Source organism: Taudactylus pleione, unplaced genomic scaffold (genome assembly GCF_031769625.1).
Source record: "Taudactylus pleione unplaced genomic scaffold, aTauple2 ptg000181l, whole genome shotgun sequence".
Taxonomy (NCBI): domain Eukaryota; kingdom Metazoa; phylum Chordata; class Amphibia; order Anura; family Myobatrachidae; genus Taudactylus; species Taudactylus pleione.
Genome location: NW_028284583.1, coordinates 6,878,935 through 6,902,741, shown reverse-complemented (window position 1 = coordinate 6,902,741; position 23,807 = coordinate 6,878,935). Strand labels below are relative to the sequence as shown.

Here is a 23,807-nt window from a genome sequence, read left to right as displayed (position 1 = left end):
CATGAGAAATACTACATCAGTGCACAAAGGAGTTCCAACAAGAGTAAAACAGTTCTTATTATAGCAGGGAAACTATCTAAGAGATTATTTCCCTGATGATCCTATAAGGAAAACTTAACAGGCTCCACTGTAAATGGGCTACCCAGATGTCAGTGTTTCAGAATTAGTGAAGTTTTTTGCAATTTGGACATTAAGGAGATAGTTAATCTCACAAGAACTTTCTAATTTATTCAATTACACAGTGAAAAGACAAAATATATCTGACATATTTTTTAATCTGTGCATGAATAACATTATTGTAGTTATATTTAATATAGAAACACTTCAGAAGCCCAGAGAAGAGCTTTCAAAGAGATCAGTTCTGAGTGTGGAGAAGACAAGTACCGTAGCACCTGCAAAGACCATACAAACACAGCCTAGGAGTGTTATATAAGGCACAGTTAGAGCAGGAACCAGCCGTCACACCAGCTTGCTCCCTCCAAACAAAGCTTCCTCACATAACACCACCTTCTGTGCAAACAGGAGCAGCTCCAGTTATAACTGTGTAACTAGAGAGACCAGTGGAAATCATCCACAGGGCATCTTGGCATCAGGAAATAAATTAGCATTGGCATACCAGCCTTAAACCAATATCGTGAAAAAGCCGGGCTTGCCAAATCCAACTAGAGGCAAGGACCGTGATGTCACTAAGACACAAGCAAAAGACATCTCAGGGAATGTACACTGTATTTTTAATGCTGTGAAACCAACAAATATTGATGAAGAAAAATCTAGATTTTTCAAGTCAGCATTCAGGTACAACCCTCAGTTTGAGTATGCCAGTCCTACATTGCCAGATGTCTTAGCAGAGTACAGCATTGCCTCAGACAGATTTGTTACACAGGTACAGTTTATAGCATTTACTTTCAGAATGTTCTCTTTTCCACTATAAAATAGCATAAAGATGCATCACTTTAAGACACCAAGGATGTGGTGGTTGGGCCTGAGTGAATGCTTATGTACAAGCTCATTACGGTACCAGTAGTATATATTTTGCTAGACTGTGCATCTAACCAAAGATGAGCTATAATAGGGCTTATATACAGTGATGTATGTATAATGGGTGCAGGGTATGCAGTGGACACAGGCCCCTAGGTCTAGGAGGCCACACCACACACCCTACACCCATTTCTTCAGTACTCACCTCTATGGAGTTCCACATTGGCGGCATCATTGCTGCATAAATAACCAGGAACATGGTGCGGTGGGCATTTTCTGTGCCATTTCCCCGGAGACCTGCGCATGCACAGTAGACTGGCACAGTGCCAGAGTCTACTAGTGCTCACTAATGTGCTGTCGCTAAGGAGGAGGGGTCCTGGATAGAGACTGTACACTGGCCCCCTCCTTTCTTAGTATACCCATGCTTATGTCAATTATCCTTACTTAAGTATTTCTGTATTAGGAAACTGCAAAGAGGAAGGAAGCCTCCCTATCCAACCAATTTATGTAACTACCCAAACCTTTGCATCCCAAAGGGTAACATACAGCAAGCTAACCTACCAATACCCCCCAGGGTACACTCCCCTCCTCCTTCTTACATGCAATCTATATTTCCTGGGTGCACATATATTATTGTGATAAAATAGTCTTCCTTTAATTTTTTATGGACTTATATTTCAGCTCTCTATAATAAATTTTAAAAGGTTAGAAATGTCCATGTTTTAAAAGTTTCTAAAATAAAAATCGAATTAAAATATATATAAAATATATATTGTTTAATTGATGTTTTCTTGTGCAGGCTATTGGTATAATGCAGAGAACACTTATGAAATATGGCAGCTATGACAACTTTGAGAAAACAACAGGAGGCCGGCTGCTGCCAAAGAGTCAGGTTCTGCGCCAAATTCACAGCTACATGGAGAAAGAACGCTGTATGGGTGAGGTAAGTGGCCTAAAGCATTTGTTATTTATCCCTTAATGATCTAGTTACTCTGTAGCTTTCTTAAAAGACACATCTTAGTTGTTTGCTATGTGCTAGTTAGAAGACAATCTCAGAGTAAATTGTATATTGCTTTTTTATGACAAATTGTCTATCTTATTTGTATGGATTATAAATTAAATGGAGAAAGTAAAAATAATACACATTTTTATGATTATGGCCACAATTATTTTCAAACAAATATTGCACCACTAAATATATGATGTTAAATGATTTCCCTTATTTTGCCCATATAATTTGATAGCACACACACATTATTTCTAGTTTAATGACTAGAAAGGAGTGTATGAAGTTGTTGCTATTTTTGTTACATATAATAGATTACTACTTATATTACAATGTCCCATGGTAGGACAGAATAGACCATATAGGTTACTACAGATATTGCTACATCAGCTGTTTGTGTGCTACATCTTATTACCGTTCCTGCTCATGTGATTGGGGTACTGTGTCCTGTACTCTGTATCCTGTACATATTACACAGCATTCTGTACACCTCACAGAAACAAACAGCAACCGTTCAGAACTGTTATAGGCTGTCTCTCTGGACTCTTAGATGATCATTAATAGTTTGGCTCCAGTTGTGAGGACACATAGCATGTGGCTGCTATTCTTATAAATGCAGAGCGTAGATTAAAAAGCCCATTCCCATCAGACCTAAAAAGCACTGGGTAGTTGCTGAATGGTTAATCAGTTGCTTTATCCTCCAATATAGTACAATTTTTAATAGTTTCTAAATCACATTCATTTTGTGATATCAGTATGGTTATCTCATCAGATTGCACTTAAATGTAAGTCTAACAATAACCCTAAAAGGCTCTACAGTGTATAAATTGGCATCAAAGGTCATGATAGCTGTGATAGTTTTTGGCCTTTGGTATTAGTATTACTTGTGGTCCCTCCTGAAGAGGTGGCTACTTTACTGGATTCCAAATGATGGGTTTGGTATATTCCTTGTGATATACAGTAGCTAGTGGGCAAAAATGGAAACACTTAATTGTGTGCTGGCCTACCACATGTGTGTCCTGTACAGCATTTATGCACCATGAAACTGTTCTACCTTTACCTGGGATCCAGAAAGTCACTCAAATAACACCTGGTTGATAGTGGTAGTAGATACCACGGCTTCTATTGTCACTCCAGTGGGTGTGAGTTTAGACCTGGGGTCTGAGATTGGTATATATATATATATATATATATATATATATATATATATAGAGTTTATGATGACACATGCTCTGTGGTTGGTCAATTTGCTATTAGAAGAGAAAAGCTAACATAAGGTGAATATGATCACTCAATACCAATATGCTGTATAGTGATAACCTTAATCCTTCTGTCTAAGTGATTGCCAGCACACAAAGCATATCAAGGAAATGCACCACAAAACATCACAGAAATGCCAATCATGGATAACAACAGGCACCCTGGCATGTATGTTCCTTTTTGTATATGACCATTTAAAATAAAAATAAATAAATAAGCATTTTGGCCTCTGGAGCTGTTTAGACTGGCACCAGAGGTGCCCTGTACTGTATATATATTTGTTGTGAACATTGTTAGGGAGGATTTCTGTGACCGTATCACCTTCCTCCATTGCTCAGTAGGCTATAGCCTGTGCTCTTTTGCAGTACAGAGCTCACACACATACACTGCCAGGTCTTAGCTTTTATCCTAAGTCACTGAGGTCTCCTCTTGCAGCTATGCTAGCCATAATTGCAGCCAACCAGAATAGTCCAGTAGTTTATACATGACACTGAAAAATGATTTGCCTACTTAATGCATGAGCGGCACCTGTGTGTAATCCTGGCTTGCAATATACTTTGCTTTTCATTGTATAGAAACTGTTCACATACAATTTTTATTATTTATTACCAGTTATCTGTCATGGTTTGTGGACTCTTTAAAATGTCTTTAATACAGTAAGGGCCCCACGCATTTTTAAAAAAAATCAAAACCAATAGTTTTTACAACTTGTGTTGTGTGTGACAAAGTTTGTGCTGCTGCTATCAGCCTCGTATACATGCTACATACGGTGACATTGTCTTTCTCCATGTTCTAGATTGCTATTGACCTTACAAGTGATATTCTGTCATGAGCCTGCATGACTGTGAGCAACGGGCGAGCAACAATGGCCATTAATGTTTCCGCTGCACGGGAACACTGGCTGGAAGGGATGCTCAGACATGAAATAGGTACTGGCTTCTGCTCATTTATATTCACTGTTCTTTTATTTCCACATTATTATTATTATTATTATTATTATTATTATTATTATTATTATCATTTATATGGTGCCACAAGTGTTCTGCAGCACCTTACAAAGTACATAAACAAATAAGTAACCAGCGACTTACAATACAATGCAGGACACAGACATGGATAATAAACATAGCTATATATTAGCGACCTTTACACCCACATAAGCAGCCAAGTGTTAGTTGCCCTAGTGGGGAGTAAGAGATAAATGAAAATACAGTAGGGAGAAGCACAAGAGGGTAGAGAGCCCTGCTTGAAAGAGCTTACATTCTAAAAGGGAGGGGCAAACAAACAGGAGTGACACAGATGGGGTAGACAGGGAGGAAGATGTAGCAGCAAGTTAGGATGAGAGCTGGAAAGTATTGATGAAGTAGTGGGTCTTAAGAGCTTGTTTGAATGATTGTAGAGAGGTGCAGAGTCTGATGGGGAGAGGGAGGGAGTTCCAAAGGTGGGGAGCAGCACAGGTAAAATCTTGGAGGTGTGTAGTAAGTGAACGAAGAGGGCGGACAGAAGAGTGAAGAGAGATGAGATCAGAAATGTAAATGGGAGAGGAATGGGTGAGGGCTTTGTAAGTTAGTGTGAGAACCTTGAATTGGATTCTGAAAGGGAAGGGGAGCCAGTGGAGGGCTTGTAGGAGAGGGGAGGCAGATGTAGAGCATTGGAGAGGGAAATGAGCCAAGCAGCAGCATTGAGGACAGACTGGAGAGGAGAGAGATGGGAATTGGGGAGGCCAGATAGGAGGAGGTTACAGTAGTCCAATCTGGAGATGACCAGTGAATGTATGAGGGTTTTGGAGGCATCCTGGGTGAGAAAGGGACTGTATCAACCTAACAAATGTTTCCATGGGTATATTGATGTTATAGGTCCATATAGGAAGGGTCATGTTTATTTTCTGTTTTATCTCATTGTACTGTATTTTATTTATTTTCATAATATCCATTCAATGCATAGAGCTATGTAATATATTGGTGCTTGATACTGTAAGTAAAATAATACTTGTGAATTTATCAATGCACAAAGTTTCATTTCCATTTTAAAGATTATCTAAAAAGTTGTATTACTTGTTTGAATGCAGGAACCCATTATTACCGTTCAGTGAACAACAAGCAACAGCCATGGTGTAACAGCAATGGGCATGACAGATATGGTCTAAAACCCACCAATCCCACTGAAGAAGGCCTGGCAAGCATCCACAGTGTCCTGTATAACAAAGACCCTTTCCTGTGGAGATCTGCACTGCTCTATTACACAGTCTACCAAGCCAGCCGCATGTCATTCTGTGAGCTGTTCCAGGACTTGGGTCAGTTTGTGGAAGACCCTAACACCCGCTGGGACTACTGTATGCGAGCAAAGAGGGGCTGCTCTGACACATCCCAGCCAGGTAACTGAGAACTTTCTGTTCCATAAACCATTGTTGTGGTGAAGTAACCAAGCAGCGAACTTTCAAAACAGACAATATTCAATGGGTTTGCCCACAGGATTTAGCATGGCAAAAATATTAAGTGCAAAACACAGACAATTTTGCATTTAATATTATTTTACATTTTAAATTCCACAGGTAAAACCACTGAAGATTTGCAATTTTGAAAACTCACCGCTTAGTAAATATGAGCTTAGAAGGGAATGTGCTCCATCATTATGCACAGTGTAAGCAAAATGTCCCCGCACAGGAGCAATACTGACTTGCTGCAGTAATGAAGTATCCACCACTGCAACTCACAGCGAGTTGGATACTTAATCACCAAGGGACATCTGGCCCCCAATGATAATTAGGTCCATGGGCAGAACTATGGGAGACAATGGAGGCGAATGCCGCCGGGCTCCAGCTCTGAAGGGGCACCTCCTCCACTGTCCACAACATATTCACCCCACTTAGGGCTGTAACTATGTACCCGGAGGGTACCGTAACGGCCGCCCAATAGATGGCACCTCTTCCCGGCACCTGAGAAGCTACCATACACTAGTGGAGAGCTCCATGTCAGACCATCAGCTGCTTCCTTCGTCTATCTATAGCCTGTCCGCATTCGACTTGCTACATTACAGTGTCAGTGGCTGTGACGGGGGGGGAAGAACAAATTATAACTTGCCTCCGGGCATATGGGATGAATTTACGCTACAGATTAGGTCCCTATAAAAATGAGCAACCATGTCCTATAGACACCTCCTGCTGCATTTGCATTTTGTGGGACGGTATTGTACAGCTGCTTCTGTGCTGCTGTACAATACTGTCCATCTCTAACTCAGTCCCAAAGTCCATAAACATACAGATGTGATGGATTATATATTCCCTGCACACAGCTATGTAATAGGATGGCACTATAAAATAAATACATTGGATGTTGTGATGGACTATAGCCTTGTAAAACTCACAGTATACTCTATGCTGCTGACACAGAAAAATAGGTGTAATTGCACATACATAGATGCACTATATTGTGCGAGTTTGGTCATTATATTAATTGTGTTGCTTGTTTGAGGTGTGTACAGCGCACATTGCATTCTGGGCCTGATTCAGACCCGGACGCAAGTGGCCGATCGCACGTCCGCCGTACGTCCGAAAAAATGTAAATTCAAGCGCACGCTCGTAAGTTCTTTTGTATCGACTTTTCCGCCCTCTAGTCTCCCAACCCCTCCTCTAGCTTGCGACCGTTCAAAATAGCGACCGTTCGTTTCCTCTTTGGTTGCTTTGGAAGCTCGCACAAGTCAATTCCGGAAGTGGACCTGTCAGATTTCGATTACCTGCTTGTTCATTCTGCATACATACTTTAATCGTTTCATGCCAATCAATATATTAATTAGCTTAATTGCTCTTCACATGTTTGCAATCCGTTTTTTTTTTAATTTTCAATAAACTTTATTCTTGTCCGTGTGTGTCATTTTTCCCGCAGAATACGTACGGTTTCACCAATGGTTTACTTTATCAAAAATACATGTTTTAACCAATGATCGTATTGTTTTCCTGTGTTTGTGATAGGCATATTTTAGTTTTTTAATTTCTTTATTTTAATTAGCTTACGCATGTCAATGCATCAAGCCTATCATAACTCACATTATATTTTTGAGGCTGGAGGACACATGACTCATTCAATAACCAATAGAATGGTTCCTGTTAATTTACCAAGTACATTAGCCAATCAAATTTTTTCTCTTGCCTTTATTAAAACTGTTTGGTGTAAAATAAATCATTGCCATCATGAGAGCCTCCGCGTTTACCAGGCGGGAACTTTTGGTCCTAACGGAGGTGATGGACCGGTGGATCACCAGCCAGCCTCCCCCCATCAGCAACCGCCAGAAACGAACGGCCTATGCGGAGGTTTGCCGCCGCCTGCGCTCCTTCGGCTCACGCCGAAATATCGGGCAGCTAGAGCGCAGGTGGTCGGATCTGCGCCGCCGCATGCCACGCTTGCTGGCCTGTTTGCGGCTGCGGATCACTGCAAGTAATTTTTTTTTTTGTATTTTCTGGGGGGTTTTTGCGGCCCTATCTGCGTGTGCATGTTTTCAGTATAGCCCTGTTTGTTTATTGTGGCCCTATCTGCGTGTGCATGTTTTCAGTATAGCCCTGTTTGTTTATTGTGGCCCTATCTGCGTGTGCATGTTTTCAGTCTAGCCCTGTTGGTTGTTTTTGGACAGGCCTACGTGTGCATGTTTTCAGTTTTTTTAATGTTTTAACATTTTTGGAGTTGTAAATTTGTGGCCAACCCCCCCCCAAAAAAGGACTAAACATTTTTCAAACATCATTTAGGGGCTGAAAGCAGAAGCTGGGCTCGCCGCCGAATAAGATGCCGAGCTCGTCCCCTGACGCTGACTCCAAGCCCAAACACATCTCCCCAACCTTCCCCCAATTCCCCCTCCCCCCTGACCGGCCACTACCTGAGGCCCCTCTCTCTCCCAATTTACCCCACCCCCAAAATTCACCCTCCACTCCACCCCCCCTCTCTTTTCTTCACCCTCCCCTCCCCACCACGGCGCTTTTCATCACCGTCCACCATATCTGAAATATCCCCTCCGTCTAACCACCAGCACTTGCCCACCTCCGAGGAGGAGGAGGATGGAGGGCCTCAAAGACCCGCAATCCCAATGACCGGTATGTTTCCCTTTAAAAGTTGTTGGGTTTTTTTTGGGAGACATTTTTAATTTGATAGGCAATGTCTTGGATATTTTCCACTGATACATATCACACATGTCCAAACACTCATACTTGGGTATTTATTGTTTACCCTAACAAGGGTACTTCGTCCTTTTTGTGGTCGCCTTTTTGTATGTTCATTTTTAATTTAGTATTTATACCATCTTTGCATTTGCCAGTACTTTGTTTTTTTCATCACAACTGGATCTTTGTTTAAACTAGATTTATTTGTTTAGTTTGTTTTGTAAACTTCTAATGTAAGGTGTCATTTTATTAAGGATCCTTTTTTTTTCCAACAGAGGACCAGAGGCGGCTGCATTCTATGCAGGAGGGATTGGCCGCCTTGCGTGGCCACGTATAGGGATGCTAGTGGTCCTTGACCACATGGCGGCGGTCCTTCGGAGCTGATTTTTTTTTATTTTTGTATTATGCCCAAACTGTTTGAGTAAATAAAATTGCATTGTATTTTATCGAGTCTCATTCCTTGTCTGAAAAAATTACATTGTTTAACCTTCCATAAGTCGACTATTTGATCATGTTCTTTAAAGTAAGGTAAATTAGATTGTACAAAGCGCTAGTAAGTATGTAAGCTGCCACATTAAACACCTCACCATACCAATAGGTTTGTAGAAATTCAAACATTTTGTTGTTTTTCTTTGGGTGGGTAATGTAAATAGAAAATGAAACCTGCTTAGGCCTAGTTTAGAAAACCTACTGATTCAACATAATACCTTTGTTGTTTTTTGAAAGACACAAAGCATGTTCAAAGACTTAACCATTTCACACATTACAGGATTAGGCATTACGAAAGGTGGCATTTTTTGTGCCAGGTTACACGTGCTTGTAATTTAAAAAAAAACAGTCTTTTTAACGGCAAACAAAAATGTAATACACACCAAACACATACAGAAAGTGAATTGTGACAAGCAATTCACACAGTGAAAAGACAATACAAAAAACAACCAACACCAAAAGCAAACAACAAAAGAAACAATCAAGAACTGTTGAAATAAGTAGCAGGCCAACATAAATCCACAAATGAGGCGATGAAATAATTGTTCCCAAAGTTAGATCCAATGTGGCCACATGTACACAATTTAGTGGAGCAGGTAGTAGGCATCGTTTTTTGGTGGATTTTAAAGGAAGATAAGAAAAAAAAAGTATCAAAATATTAAAAAGGCACATTACAATCGTACATGTCGACATTGTGTCAATTAAGTAAATGTTTGACAATAATTACCTGAAATATCTTGCCACCACATCATTGCGTATGGCCCCCCCACATACTGACCTCCGACCAACCTCGGGGGGGCCATCCTCAGGCAAGGCATCCTCTGGCTGCATTGGGACACCACTCCTTATGGAGATGCTGTGAAATATCCCACACAGGACCACTATTTTCGAAACCATAGCCGGCAAATACATGAGTTCGCCACCAGAGCGGTGGAGGCATCTGAATCGGCCTTTTAAATGGCCGATACAGCGCTCCACCACCTGCCTGGTGGCTGTAAGTGCGGAATTATACTCACTTTGTGGCCCTGGTGTGGGAGCCAAATAAGGAGTGAGCAGCCAGGGCGTGCAAGGGTAACTACTGTCTCCTGTGAAAAAACAAATACAACTATCAGGATCATTGTGTATCAAGCTTTGCATTGGTTTCAACTAAAGGTGTCCACTTACCCTGAAGTCACGCATCACCAGGTTATCTAATTTAGGCCAAATCCCTGATTGCCGGATGATGAAGGAATCATGTGCACTCCCGGGGAATTTGACATTCAGGGACAGGATCTGGAGGGAGGCATCAAATACCACCATTACATTCAGTGAATGATAGTGCTTGCGGTTCCTAAATATAGCCTCCAGCCTTGCTGGAGGCTGAAGTGGTATGTGAGTGCCATCCACAACCCCTATGATGTGTGGGAAGCCAGCTATTTGGTAAAAATTGGCCTTCGCCACACTAAGGGAACCCATATGCAATGGCATTTTAATAAAATGATGGAGGTGTTTGAAAAGGGCCTCCATCACTGCCCTCAGGAACCTTGAAAAGGAGGATTGGGATATTCCGGCAACTATTCCCACCGTGGTTTGAAAGGATCCTGAGGCACAGAAATGTAACACCGACATTAATTGCGTAAGTGGTGGTATTGCTGTAGGACTGTCAATTTGCCGTTCAAGATCACTCTCTATTAATGAGAGAGTGTCTATGATGATTTGTGGAGGAAGACGGTATCGTCTTAAAACCTCATCATCGGGCAGTCAAAAAAGGGTGACACGTGTTCTATATATCTGGGGCCTTGCACGCCTACGATGCCTACGCCTGGGACGAGGTTGAGGTTGGTCAGGTTCCGGAAGCATGGCCAAGATAATACGACCAACATCAACCTGAAATGGTAAGCCAGGTAGTTAATGTTTGAGTCAAATGTGAAACAAAAAATCTACTTATCTTTTGCCAAAAATCCAAAGATGCTTACAGGCCAGGGTATTGTCATGAGTCCAACAACCTACATTTCCAAAATAGAAAATCGTTTTTGAATTTTTGTTTGTCAGATTTGAATCCAAACACTTTTTTAAATGCGTTAAAAGATAGAAGGGAGCACACATTAGTTAGGAAATGCACGCTACATTTAGTGGACAAACAAGACTGTCCAATTTTTAAGCCAAAAACACATTAGTGCGCTAAATAGTTCGCATTTTTACATGGGGAATAAGGAGACATTAGTGCGCTAAATAGTTTGCATTTTTACATGGGAATAAGGAGACATTAGTGCGCTAAATAGTTCGCATTTTTACATGGGGAATAAGGAGACATTAGTGTGCTAAATAGTTCGCATTTTTACATGTGGAATAAGGAGACATTAGTGCGCTAAATAGTTTGCATTTTTACATGGGGAATAAGGAGACATTAGTGCGCTAAATAGTTCTCATTTTTACATGGGGAATAAGGAGACATTAGTGCGCTAAATAGTTTGCATTTTTACATGGGGAATAAGGAGACATTAGTGCGCTAAATAGTTCTAATTTTTACATGGGGAATAAGGAGACATTAGTGCGCTAAATAGTTCGCATTTTTACATGGGGAATAAGGAGACATTAGTGTGCTAAATAGTTCGCATTTTTACATGGGGAATAAGGAGACATTAGTGCACTAAATAGTTCGCATTTTTACATGGGGAATAAGGTGACATTAGTGCGTTAATTTTTTAAGGAGGTCAAAATTACATACAACTCAAACAATATTACGCCAAAGACTACGCTATATTTTGTGTTAAGATAGGATTGGTTAAAGAAACAATTACAAATTACTTAGCCAAACATATGCGAACACCAACACATCGAAACTGTAACTTCAGGCAGTAAAAATGACTTACCAAAAACTGACAAATAACCCAAAGTCCAAAAACTTCACGGGGGCAATGCCAAAATAACTGGTAAAAGAAAAAAAAACATAAGTACTAACATTTCAAAAACAAATACGATTAGTTTTAAAGGAGGTTTTAGAAAATACTTACTCAAATAAGAAACAAAAATGAAAATCCAAAAAGCAAAAAGCGTACGGAAAGAAAAATAAACTGTCCCAAAAAAAAAAATTAAAAACTGCTAAACTTCTCCAACAAACTCCAACAAACTCCAAATAACGCATAATACTCAGAAATCCAGACCACAATCCACCATTCGCCACCCGCCACCACGACTCGAGTCACTCAAAGCCATAAATAGTGTTTATTTTCCCGATCAAATTAATGACGGACAATAGGAGCGCACAATCAATGATGCGGACGAGTAATGCGGATGCAGGTATAAATACATCATGGAAATCCCAAAACGGTCTGCTGTAGTGAGACTTGAAACACAAAAATGTCCAATGATCAGCAAAGCACGGGCCAAGAGGCGCACGATAAGTATTTTTGGGGTAAAAGGATTCTTTTAAACATTACTTTTGTGAACGTTTGACATCACAAATTAAAATATGTTTTATACACAAGGAGGATGCCATGTCAGAGGCTGCTGGGCCTAGTAGGCCAACAAAAGCTTAAAAAAAAAAGGCAGCCACAATTCACAAGAAAGGAGATGGAGGTTTTAGTCCAAATGTGCACTGACAACCTGCCACAGGCCAAAAGGAATATGGGTGCAAGCCAAAAGTGGAAAATGTGGGATGATATAGCCAGTGCTGTCAACAGGGTGGGTGAGTTGGTCCGTACAACCCTGGAGGTCAAACGCCGGTACGTAAAAACTACATTAAAAAAAAAGTGGTTACAGGGCCAAAAACTGCAGGAATAATGCCAACTTTGTCACCCACAGATGGAGCAACTTCAAATATCGGCTGAAGCAAAAACTGTCTGATAGGGCTAGGCATGCAAGGGGGACAGGTGGGGGTCCCACCCCTGTGTCATTGGAGCTTAATGATTTGGAGGAGCTGGCACAGGGGTGTGTGCAGGATGAGGAGGTGTTTGGTGTGTCCAACATGGATACGGACATGCCAGACTTTGCCGATCCTCATGTTGTCTCAGGTAAATGTTGTAATGTTAACAACTCAGAAATGTGTTTGTGACACTATGCAGATTGTAATGTTACTCTTTTCTCATTTTTCCAACAGAGACACAGGCGGATGAGTCTGCTCCAGAGGGGAGCGTTGGCCGCAGAATTTCTGCTGGCTCTGCATGGGAGAAGCAGTAGATCCGGCTGGGGACCCTGCAGCTGCCAGTCAAGGGCAATCCCCCTCGCAGGCAGTGGCCCTCCTCACGGATCTCAATTTTAAATCGGATCACCACACGGACATTCTGCAAATGTGCCTAGCCAAATGTGCCTAGCCCTATGCCTAGTCCAGAGGCCACAACATCTGCCTCTGGACAGGCCAGCCGAAGGACCTCCTGGACACGGTCAGGCTCCCTCCCTACCCCGGCCAAACGTGGCAAAAGGCGCTGACAGCACTGGCTAATTTTCCCACAATCCTTCTGTGCTTGCCCCATATTCCTTAAGGGCCAAAACTTCCCTCTCCTTTCTTGTGAATTGTTTTTAATTTGTGTTATTTTGTGTTGGCCAACTGCCACTATTTGTGTTTGTGTGTTTTGTTATTATTTTTTATCTTTATTTACGTTATTCAGATGTGAAATATGCAAATTACACATTAAAAACAAAATGTGTATCAAAAATAAAACATCTGTAAAATCTGCTCAATTGTATTGTGAAATTTTTAAAAAACTGGTTAATAGGTAATCCTGCATAAAAATTCAAAAACAATAGAAGGGAAATCTAAACATTATTTTGGATTTAGAAACCAAAGGGTTAAAATCCATTTAGGAGTTTTAAAGAACACTTTGCAAACCAAAAAAAAACAAAACATTTTTCTTGGCCCCTTAAAAATGAAGAAATAACCTAAACATGCTGACAATATTGTTGCATTAAAAAAAAAAAAAAAAAAAACAACACATATTTAACACAAAAAATGGTAAGATAATTGATTGTCTAATCCAGAAATTAGCAGCTGAGTAGTTCACCTGCGTACGGTTTTGTGCTAGAAAGAAAAAACGATTTGCTAAACACATTACAAGCTTGTTTGCAATTCTAAGTTGATTGTTTTTGTGGTCTCAATTGATAAATCGGAAAACCATCGATGAGACTCAGGAGGGACGAAGAGACCATCGCCATTGTGGTAGAGAATACCAGACCACAAGCTGAGCGAGCAGTTTGAATGGAAAGTGGATCAGACAGTGACGTATGACTTTTTCCGTTCACATTGGCCGTTCGCATGAGATCATTTATGTACACCCAAAAAACGCCTCGACACGCCTGCGTTTTCCCATCTCCACCCCCGTCATCGCCCCAAAACGGACTGTTCTGGCAATCACATTTGATATGTCACTTCCTGTTCTCTATTCCACGAACGACTGAAAAAATGAACGCAATCAGCCGTACGCACATGCGCACTGTTACACCGGCGCATGCGTGGTTGAACAACATCGGATCACTACGTGCGTACGGCCACTTGCGTCCGGCTCTGAATGAGGGCCTATGTCTCTTCATGGATATAGTGCAGCAATTCACAAGTGTAACCATCAGTCGCAGTAAAACCTCTCGGCCGTCCTTGATAAGGGCTGAAGCACAGGAGAGTGTATTTACTAGTATAATAGTGTAGAATTTGTTCTGATGTTGCAGAATTGTACTGTTTATTTACTGGTAATATTTGATCTGATTACTAGTGAAACTGTGCATCATTGTATTGCAGACCTTCCAACATGACCCCTTCCATCCGATACAAAATGCTCTGCTCTTGGACTTCCTTCTTAATTGATGATTCCAGACACCTGTGGTGAAACACCTGTCTCATCTATTAACTAGTTCAACACAGGTGTCAGCAATCATTAATTAAGAAGGAAGTCCAGGAGCAGAGCATTTTGTACCGGATGGAAGTGATCATGTTGGAGGATAGGGTATTGTATTCTGGTCAAATGGGATCACATATGGAAGGTGCAGCTTTATATACTGGCCAAATGAGGTTTCACAAGAGGGTGTAGCCTAAACAAAAGCTCTGTATAACGCACAGGTTCTCAAACTCGGTCCTCATCACCCCAAACAGTGCACGTTTTCCAGGTCTCCTCACAGAATCACAGGTGAAATAATTAGCTCCACCTGTGGATCTTTTAAAATGTGTCAGTGAGTAATGAGTACACCTGTGCACCTGCTGGGTGACCTGCAAATCATGACCTGTGTGGGGTCCTGAGGACCGAGTTTGAGAACCTCTGGTATAATGTAATACACTGGATTTATCACAGTGCTGCTGTCTTATATCTTCTCATACAGCTACCAGAGCTTTGTCTGTGAGGAACCACTGCTGTAATGTGTAGCAGGAAGGTTGCCATTCTGCTTATCTGTATATATCACTACACCTTTGCATGTTTACTAGAGTTGCTCCCTCCCCCCTGCCACACACATGCACATTTTATATTTGTGTTTTTCCCTTTCTGTAAAATGGATAATAACTATTGTGAAAAAATCTATAAGTGCCAGCAACAGGTTTTATAATGAGATTTTAGGTTATAGATTTATAGTATAGTGCGGGGGTTATTTGTATGATAATGTTTCCTTTTATCCTCACAGGTTGCTTTAATAAAGATCAAGTTTACCTTAATGGGATTCTACATCTTCTAAAGCTGGCCACACACTAGACCAACTTACATCCAACCAGCCAACTTGTTGATTGGTTGGAATGAAATTCTGGTAACGTATGGTAGTAAATGATGATCAGTAATTTGCTCCTAAATGCCAGAAAATAGATGAAAATGGTCGTCAGACAAGTTTGTTAAATGTTTGATCTAAACAATTTGTTCAAACAACAGTTTTTGTCCATTTTCCGGCGTTTAGGAACAAATTGCTGATTGTCATTTCATTCCTTCCCAGGAATTCCATTCCTTTCCATTCCTTACCAGATTTTAATTCCAACCAATCAACAAGTTGGCTGGTTGGATGTAAGTTGGTCTAGTGTGTGGCCAGCTTAAGACACAGAGACACCATAGACTTCTGCCTGCTAACATGCATGGGCAAGGTATATTTTATTATCAGTATGTCTTTCAGTAATGTAATAATAGGAAAGTGACACAATCATGATCATTGTGCTTGATTTATATTCATACACTGCTCACATAGTAACACAATGCACAATCACTGTAACAAGGTAGGAAGGAATCATTAAATGATGCCTGTCCCCACTGGCGTATCTATAATGGGTGCAGGGTATGTGGTGCACATAGGCCCTTGGATCCACGGGGCCCCACCCTGCACAGCCTGCAACCATTTCTTCAATAATTACTTCTCCAGAGGACTATGTCGGTGGCAGCAGCGCTGCACAAATCATATGGCACAGTAGCCATTTTCCTGGTGTTTTGCGGGGAAAATGACTGCTGCGCAGCAGACTCTGTCACAGCACTAGAGTTTGCTAGTACTCACAGTCTAATGCGCTGCCGCAAAGAGAGGAAGGGGCATCGGACGGAGACTGTACACGGGCCACAAACGTAGACAGCACATGGGCCCTCTCCTTTCTTAATATGCACCTGTCTGTCCCTATTACTGTATAGAGGGAAGAATAACTATCTTACCTCATCGTATTGGACAGGAGCTGGAGCTGCCCAATAACAGGCTGCAGTATGAACTAGGGGTGTGCACCGGCCACTTTTCGTGTTTTGTGTTTTGGTTTTGGATCTGGATCTTTCTTCATGTTTTGGATCTGGATTGGTTTTGCCAAAACCACTCTTCTGTGTTTTGGGTTCTGGGTTTTGTGTTTTGGATCTGTATTTTTTTTTTAAAAAGCATAAAAACAGCTAAAATCACAGAATGTGTTGGTTTTTATGCTCCTATGCTATTATTAACCTCAATAACCTTAATTTCCACTAATTTCCAGTCTATTCTGAACACCTCACAATAGTGTTTTTATGTCCAAAAGGTTGCACCGAGGTAGCTGGATGACTATGCTAAGCGACACGAGTGGGTGGCACAAACACGTGACCCATCTAGGAGTGACACTGCAGTGGCAGACAGGATGGCAGTTTGAAAAACTAGGCCCGAAACTGTACATAATGCAAAGAAAAAAAAGAGGTGCAAGATGGAATTGTCCTTGGACCCTCCCACCCACCCTTATGTTGTATAAACAGAACATGCACACTTTAACAAACCAATAATTTCAGTGCCAAGGTCTGCCACACAACTGTGGCTGAAATGATTGGTTCGTTTGGGCCCCCACAAAACAAGCTGCCAATTAATCTGTCCCTGCACAAACTGGCTCTACGGAGGCAAGATGTCGTCCTCATCCTCCTCATCCACCGATTCCTCACCCTCTTCAGTGTTGTGTACATCCTCATCCTCACAGAGTATTAACTCGTCCTCACTGGAATCCACCACCACAGGTCCCTCTGTACGTTCTGGAAGCTGGTTTCCCTGGAAGAGTTGATAATTCATTTTTATGAACATCATCTTCTCCACATTTTGTGGAAGCAACCTCCTACGCCTTTCCCGGCTGCACTAAACACTCTTTCGGAGTACACACTGGAGGGGGGGCAACTCAGGTAAAATAGAGCCAGTTTGTACAGGGGCCTCCAAATTGCCTCTTTTTCCTGCCAGTACAGGTATGGACTGTCTGACATGCCTACTTGGATGCTGTCACTGATGTAATCCTCCACCATTCTGTCAATGGTGACAGTATCATATGTAGTGACAGTAGACATGTCAGAAATTGTTGCCAGGTCCTTCAGTCCGGACCAGATGTCCAAACTTGGTCCTGCCTGCCCAGCATCACTGCCAGCGGGTTGCTTAGGATACCTAAGTTTTATCCTGGCAGCCCCAGTTGCGGGAGAAAATGAAGAAGGAGCTGTTGACGTGTCACGTTCTGCTTCAGCTGACAGTGTTTTCACCAGCAGGTCTTTGCACCTCTGCAGGCTTGTGTCGGCCGGAAAGAGAGACACCACATAGGCTTTAAACCTAGGATCAAGCACGGTGGCCTTAATGTAGTGGTACGATTTCAACAGATTGACCACCCTGGAATCCTGGCAAAGCGAATGAAGGGCTTCATCCACAAGTCCCACATGCCGAGCGGAATCGCTCCGTCTTAGCTCCTCCTTCACTTTCTCCAGCTGCTTCTGCAAAAGCCTGATGAGGGGAATGACCTGACTCAAGCTGGCAGTGTCTGAACTGACGTCACGTGTGGCAAGTTCGAAGGGCTGGAGAACCTTGCACAACACGGAAATCATTCTCCACTGTGCTTGAGTCAGGTGCATACCCCATCCATGTCATGGGTGGATGTATAGGGTTGAATGGCCTTTTGCTACTCCTCCATCCTCTGAAGCATATAGAGGGTTGAGTTCCACCGCGTCACAACCTCTTGCTTCAGGTGATGGCGGGGCAGGTTCAAGAGTGTTTGCTGGCGCTCCAGTCTTCGGCACGCAGTCGCTGAATGGCGAAAGTGGCCACAAATTTTTCGGGCCACCCAAAGCGTTTCCTGCACGCCCCTGTCGCTTTTTAGAAAATTCTGCTCCACCAAGTTTATTGTGTGAGCAAAACATGGGACGTGCTGGAATTTGCCCAGATGTAATGCCCGCACAATATTGGTGGCGTTGTCAGATATGACAAATCCCCAGGAGAGTCTAAGTGGGGTAAGCCACTGGGCGATGATTTCCCTCAGTTTCTCTAAGAGGTTGTCGGAGGTGTGCCTCTTACTGAAATCGGTGATACACAGCGTAGCCTGCCTTGGAACGAGCTGGCATTTCTGAGATGCTGCTACTGGTGACGCTGCTGCTGTTGCTGCGTAAGGTGATACATCTACCCAGTGGGCTGTCACAGTCATATAGTCCTTAGTCTGCCCTGTTCCACTTGCCCACATGTCCGTGGTTAAGTGGACATTGGGTACAACGGCATTTTTCAGGACACTGAGGACACTTTTTCTGACATTTCTGTACAGTCTCGGTATCGCCTGCCTAGTGAAGTGGAATCTAGATGGGATTTGGAACCGGGGACACACTACCTCCATCAATTGTCTAAATCCCACTGCACTAATGGCGGATACCGGACGCATGTCTAACACCAAGGAGGAAATTGACGAGGAGGGAGTTGACGGTGTGGTTTGCAGGCGCTTGGATACAACAGGACAACAGGATTTAGGTGTCCCTGGACTGCTTACGGTCTTAGCCAAAGTTTCTGAACTTGACAGTAACTTTTTATGATTGCACTGCAGGTGCCGTATAAGGGATGATGTTCCTAGGTGGTTAACATCCCTACCCCTACTTATTTCACCTTTACATATGGTACATATGGCAAGACAGTTGTTGTCCGGATTTGGATAGAAATATTGCCAGACCAAAGAGGTGGAATATTTGGTCTTCTGCCCAGGCATGACCGTGATGGGCTTTTTCATCCCACGGACAACAACTGTCTCCCCCGGAGCCTGATTTAAACAAACCACATCACCATCAGAATCCTCCTCGCCAACTTCCTCCTCAGCGCCAGCTACACCAGTATCCTCATCCTGTTGTACTTCAACAGTGACATCTTCAATTTGCATATCAGCAAGTGGACTGTGGGTGCTCCTTTCAGCACTTGCAGGGGGCGTGCAAATGGTGGAAAGAGCCACCTCTTCCCGTCCAGTGCTGGGAAGGTCAGGCATCGCAACCACCACCACACTTGGACTCTCCTTGGGGATTTGTGATATCTTCTTAGAACGCACAGTTCTTCGCTGTGCTTTTGCCAGCTTAACTCTTTTGATTTTTTTAGTGGGAGGAGGGCTTCCATCGTCATGTGAAGCTGAACCACTAGTCATGAACATAGGGAAAGACCTTAGCCATTCCTTTCCACTCCGTGTCGTAAATGGCATATTGGCAAGTTTACGTTTCTCTTCAGATGATTTAAATGTTTTTTTCAAGGTCATTTTCCTGAACTTTGCCATTTGGGATTGTATGTGCCCTCTACTATGACATTGGGCATCGGCCTTGGCAGATGATGTTGATGGCATGTTATCGTCTATGTCATGACTAGTGGCAGCAGCTTCAGCACTAGGAGGAAGTGGTTCTTGATATTTCCCTATTTTATTTTTATCGGAGAAAGTTTGGTCCTCCATTTATGTTATATTGATATATACGTGCGGCTAAGGCGCACACAAACACAGAAAATAATTTTTTATTTTTGTTGGAGACTAGTGCACTTTGTGGGTTACACCACCCTGTAAGAAATGAGCGAGCCGGCCCTTTACTTATGGGACACAGGTGCACGCTTGGCGCTGCTCCTTTGTTGATGCACGTGCAGCCACAGTGCACACAATTCACAAACACAGAATGTTTATTTTTATTTTGTTTGGAGTGTACTTTGGGGGTTACAGCATCCTTTAACGGTCAAGCCAGCCCGCCCTTTACTTATGACACAGGCGCACGCTTGGCACTACTTTGTTGATGCGCGTGCGCCTACTACGCACACAATTCTCAAACACAAAAAAATATATTTTTTTATTTTGTTTGGAGTGCCCTTTGGGGGTTACAGCACCCTTTAACGGACAAGCCAGCTGGCCTTTTACTTATGGGACACAGGCGCACGCTTGGCGCTGCTCCTTCGTTGATGCACGTGCAGCCACAGTGCACACAATTCACAAACACGAAAAAAACATTTTTATTTTGTTTGGAGTGCCCTTTGGGGGTTACAGCACCCTTTAGCGGTCAATCCAGCCGGCCCTTTATTTATGGGACACAGGCACACGCTTGGCACTACTTTGTTGATGCACGTGCGGCTACTGCGCACACAATTCACAAACACAGAAAATATTTTTTTATTTTGTTTGGAGTGTACTTTGGGGGTTACAGCACCCTTTAATGGACAATCCAGCCGGCCCTTTATTTATGACACAGGTGCACTCTTGGCACTACTTTGTTGATGCACGTGCGGCTACTGCGCACACAATTCACAAACACAAAAAAATATATATTTTTATTTTGTTTGGAGTGCCCTTTGGGGGTTTCAGCACCCTTTAACGGACTAGCCAGCCGGCCTTTTACTTATGGAACACAGGCGCATGCTTGGCACTACTTTGTTGATGCATGTGCGGCTACTGCGCACACAATTCACAAACACAAAAAAATATATTTTTTTATTTTGTTTGGAATGCCCTTTGGGGGTTACAGCACCCTTTAACGGTTAAGCCAGCCGGCCCTTTACTTATGACACAGGCGCACGCTTGGCACTACTTTGTTGATGCACGTGCGGCTACTGCGCACACAATTCACAAACACAGAAAATATTTTTTTATTTTGTTTGGAGTGTATTTTTGCTTGGAGAATATTTTTTTTTAGCACTTGGGGGGAGCACCCCTGACGGACAGAGCACCCCCTGGACAACACTACAGCACCCCTTTAGGACTGGGACACTGCACAGGACTTTGGAGTGGACACAGCCCCTATGGACAACTGACTGTACAACACAGTCCAGCCAGCCCCTATGGACTTTGAAGTAGTGGACACAGCCCCTATGGACAACAGCAGCACAGCACAACACAGCCAGCCCCTATGGACTTTGAAGTAGTGGACACAGCCCCTATGGACAACAGCAGCACAGCGCTGCACAGCACAGCACAACACTACTCTGCACTACACTACACTACACAGCCCAGCCAGCCCTAACTCCCAACCTCCCTCTTCACTGTCCACAGCCGAGTGAGAAAATGGCGCCGACGCGGGTACCTTATATAGGATCTAAAACCCGCGAGACCCGGAAGGCGGGATGATGACATTTTGCCTCGATTTCAGATCCGAGTCAGGCGGGAAAAGTCGAGCCTGACCCGGATCAGCCTCGGATCGGGGGGGCTGGGGGGGGTTCGGATTTCAGAAATCCGAACCTGCTCACCCCTAGTATGAACTCCATGTATTGCTGTAGATGGAGATGGCTTCTGATAGGATATAAGACCTCATTCAGAGTCGGTCGTAAGCGGCCGCTTGGTCGTACGCATCCGATGTTTCCAAACCACGCATGCGCATGGTTAGTTGTGCGCATGTGCGTACGAGGTTTTGCGATCCAAAATGCTGTAGATCGTACAGCTTACGAGCAGGAAGTGGCTTCTGAGAGTTGATTGACATGAAAGGCCATTTGTGGGTGTTGACGGGGGTGGTGGTCTGAAAACGCAGGTGTGCCTCAGCGTTTTGAGAGCGTTTTGAGTGCGTATATAAATTACCTGCTACGACCGACATAGAAGGCCGGAAGTAGTAAAACGTCACTCTGCGAGCAGGTACGAGGCCTGGCTGATCGTCCAGCTTGAGGTTGGGTACGTGCTCTCGCAAGCCCCAGAGTATAATCGATACTATTGAATGTTATTGATGTTAGGATTGATGTTTCTATTTTGAGCCACACAATGCAAGCAGCTAATAATCATTTGTTGAAGCTAATAACACTGCTAATTGGCTTGTAATTGATTCAGCTGCGTTTGCTTTAGCGAATAATAAGATGAAATAAATTTCATGGGGATGGCTTATTCTATGCGTTTTTTTGTTAATTTTTGGGGTAATTTGCACACAACACAAGCGGCCGCAACCATCAGAAGAAAATTAACATACAGCGACTGACAACGATTGACTCGATCGCTAGCTGCTATCACTTGCTAGCTAGAGGAGGTGCATTGTTCACGTATGGGCGTCACTTTGGTTGCGACCGACCAGCCGTGCGATTGCTTCCTTTTTCAGTTTCTTGGTCGTTAGGCGTATGACCGAGTGGCCGCTTACGACCGACTCTGAATGAGGTCCATAATGTGCTGATAACATTATGTATGAGTCTCTTTTTACTGGCTCACTGTTGGTAAAGTTATATGTTAGTGCTTCCATTGGTATGCTTGTAGCTACTCTTCCCTAATTAAAACATTCAAATGTACAATAACAAATGTATCAAATACAGCAGCTACTTTTTTCTCAGATGTTAGTGTCATGTCAAGCCTGACGCATTATCATCATGTTTTCAGTTGCAAGCCGACACTGTTAAACTTCTTTAAATCGCATATTAACAGGTCAGCATTACAGTTTCCACCTGGCACTTTCCCTGTTCTGAGAGTTGACATTTTAATTGTTTAACACTCATACCAAACCCACAGAACCCAAATGACAATTCTATCTGTACATAGTGATAGCATTGCAAGGTAGTCAGCATCAGTGCCATAGCAGAACAATAATGCATCCTGGGCACATTTGAAGTGAGTCCAAGACTTTGACAGCTGGGCGCATCCTAGGGAAGTGTGGGCATCACTCAGGTGGATCTCCTGGCTGCAAGGTGCCTTTCCAGGCACCATGTAAGCCAAATGCAGAAGCCAACAGGTCAGTGATGGTGCCATCCCATTGACCTTGTGTTCTGAGTAGTGGCCTACTCACACATCCCTAGTTAGGGCCCTGGTCAGTATAACTGGTACTACTGTTGTGTCATGTGGGGCTTAATAAATAAGGAAAATCTTTTATATTACTTTTAATATATAGACCCCATTAAATCCATTGCACTAAGTTGTCAAATAAACACTCTGTCTATTAATAGATTTATCTATGTAAAGTGAGTAGTTCCGGTGCAGGCATCTGATGAGTGGCATTCATTAATCTTAATCTCTACCTATAACTTTTCGGCATATCATTAACCCTAATCCCTACCCCTAACCTTTCCCCTAGTGCCTAACCCTAACCTTCCTCATGCAGCCTAACCCTAACCTCCCACTAGTGCTTAACTCTCCCATCCCACTGCTAGACCCTAATACAGAGAATCTCAGGATGGGATGTTGACATTTCTGGGCCATCTCAGACCACACTGCCCCCCACTCTGTTCATCCTTGACCCTCTTTCTGCCACTCTACCCTCCTCTCTGACTTCTGCCGTACCTCCCCATATTATAACCCCCCTCCCCCACTCCACTACATTCCGCTCATCCCGCCCCCCGCTCCCATACTTATCCCTGGTGGCTGGCCTG

At 43.0% G+C, this 23,807-nt stretch overlaps 1 pseudogene; it reads left to right on the top strand.

The window, feature by feature from the left end:
* LOC148519826 (putative tyrosine carboxypeptidase MATCAP2) overlaps nucleotides 1-23,807 on the top strand; it is a 28,448-nt pseudogene that overhangs the window by 3,311 nt on the left and 1,330 nt on the right.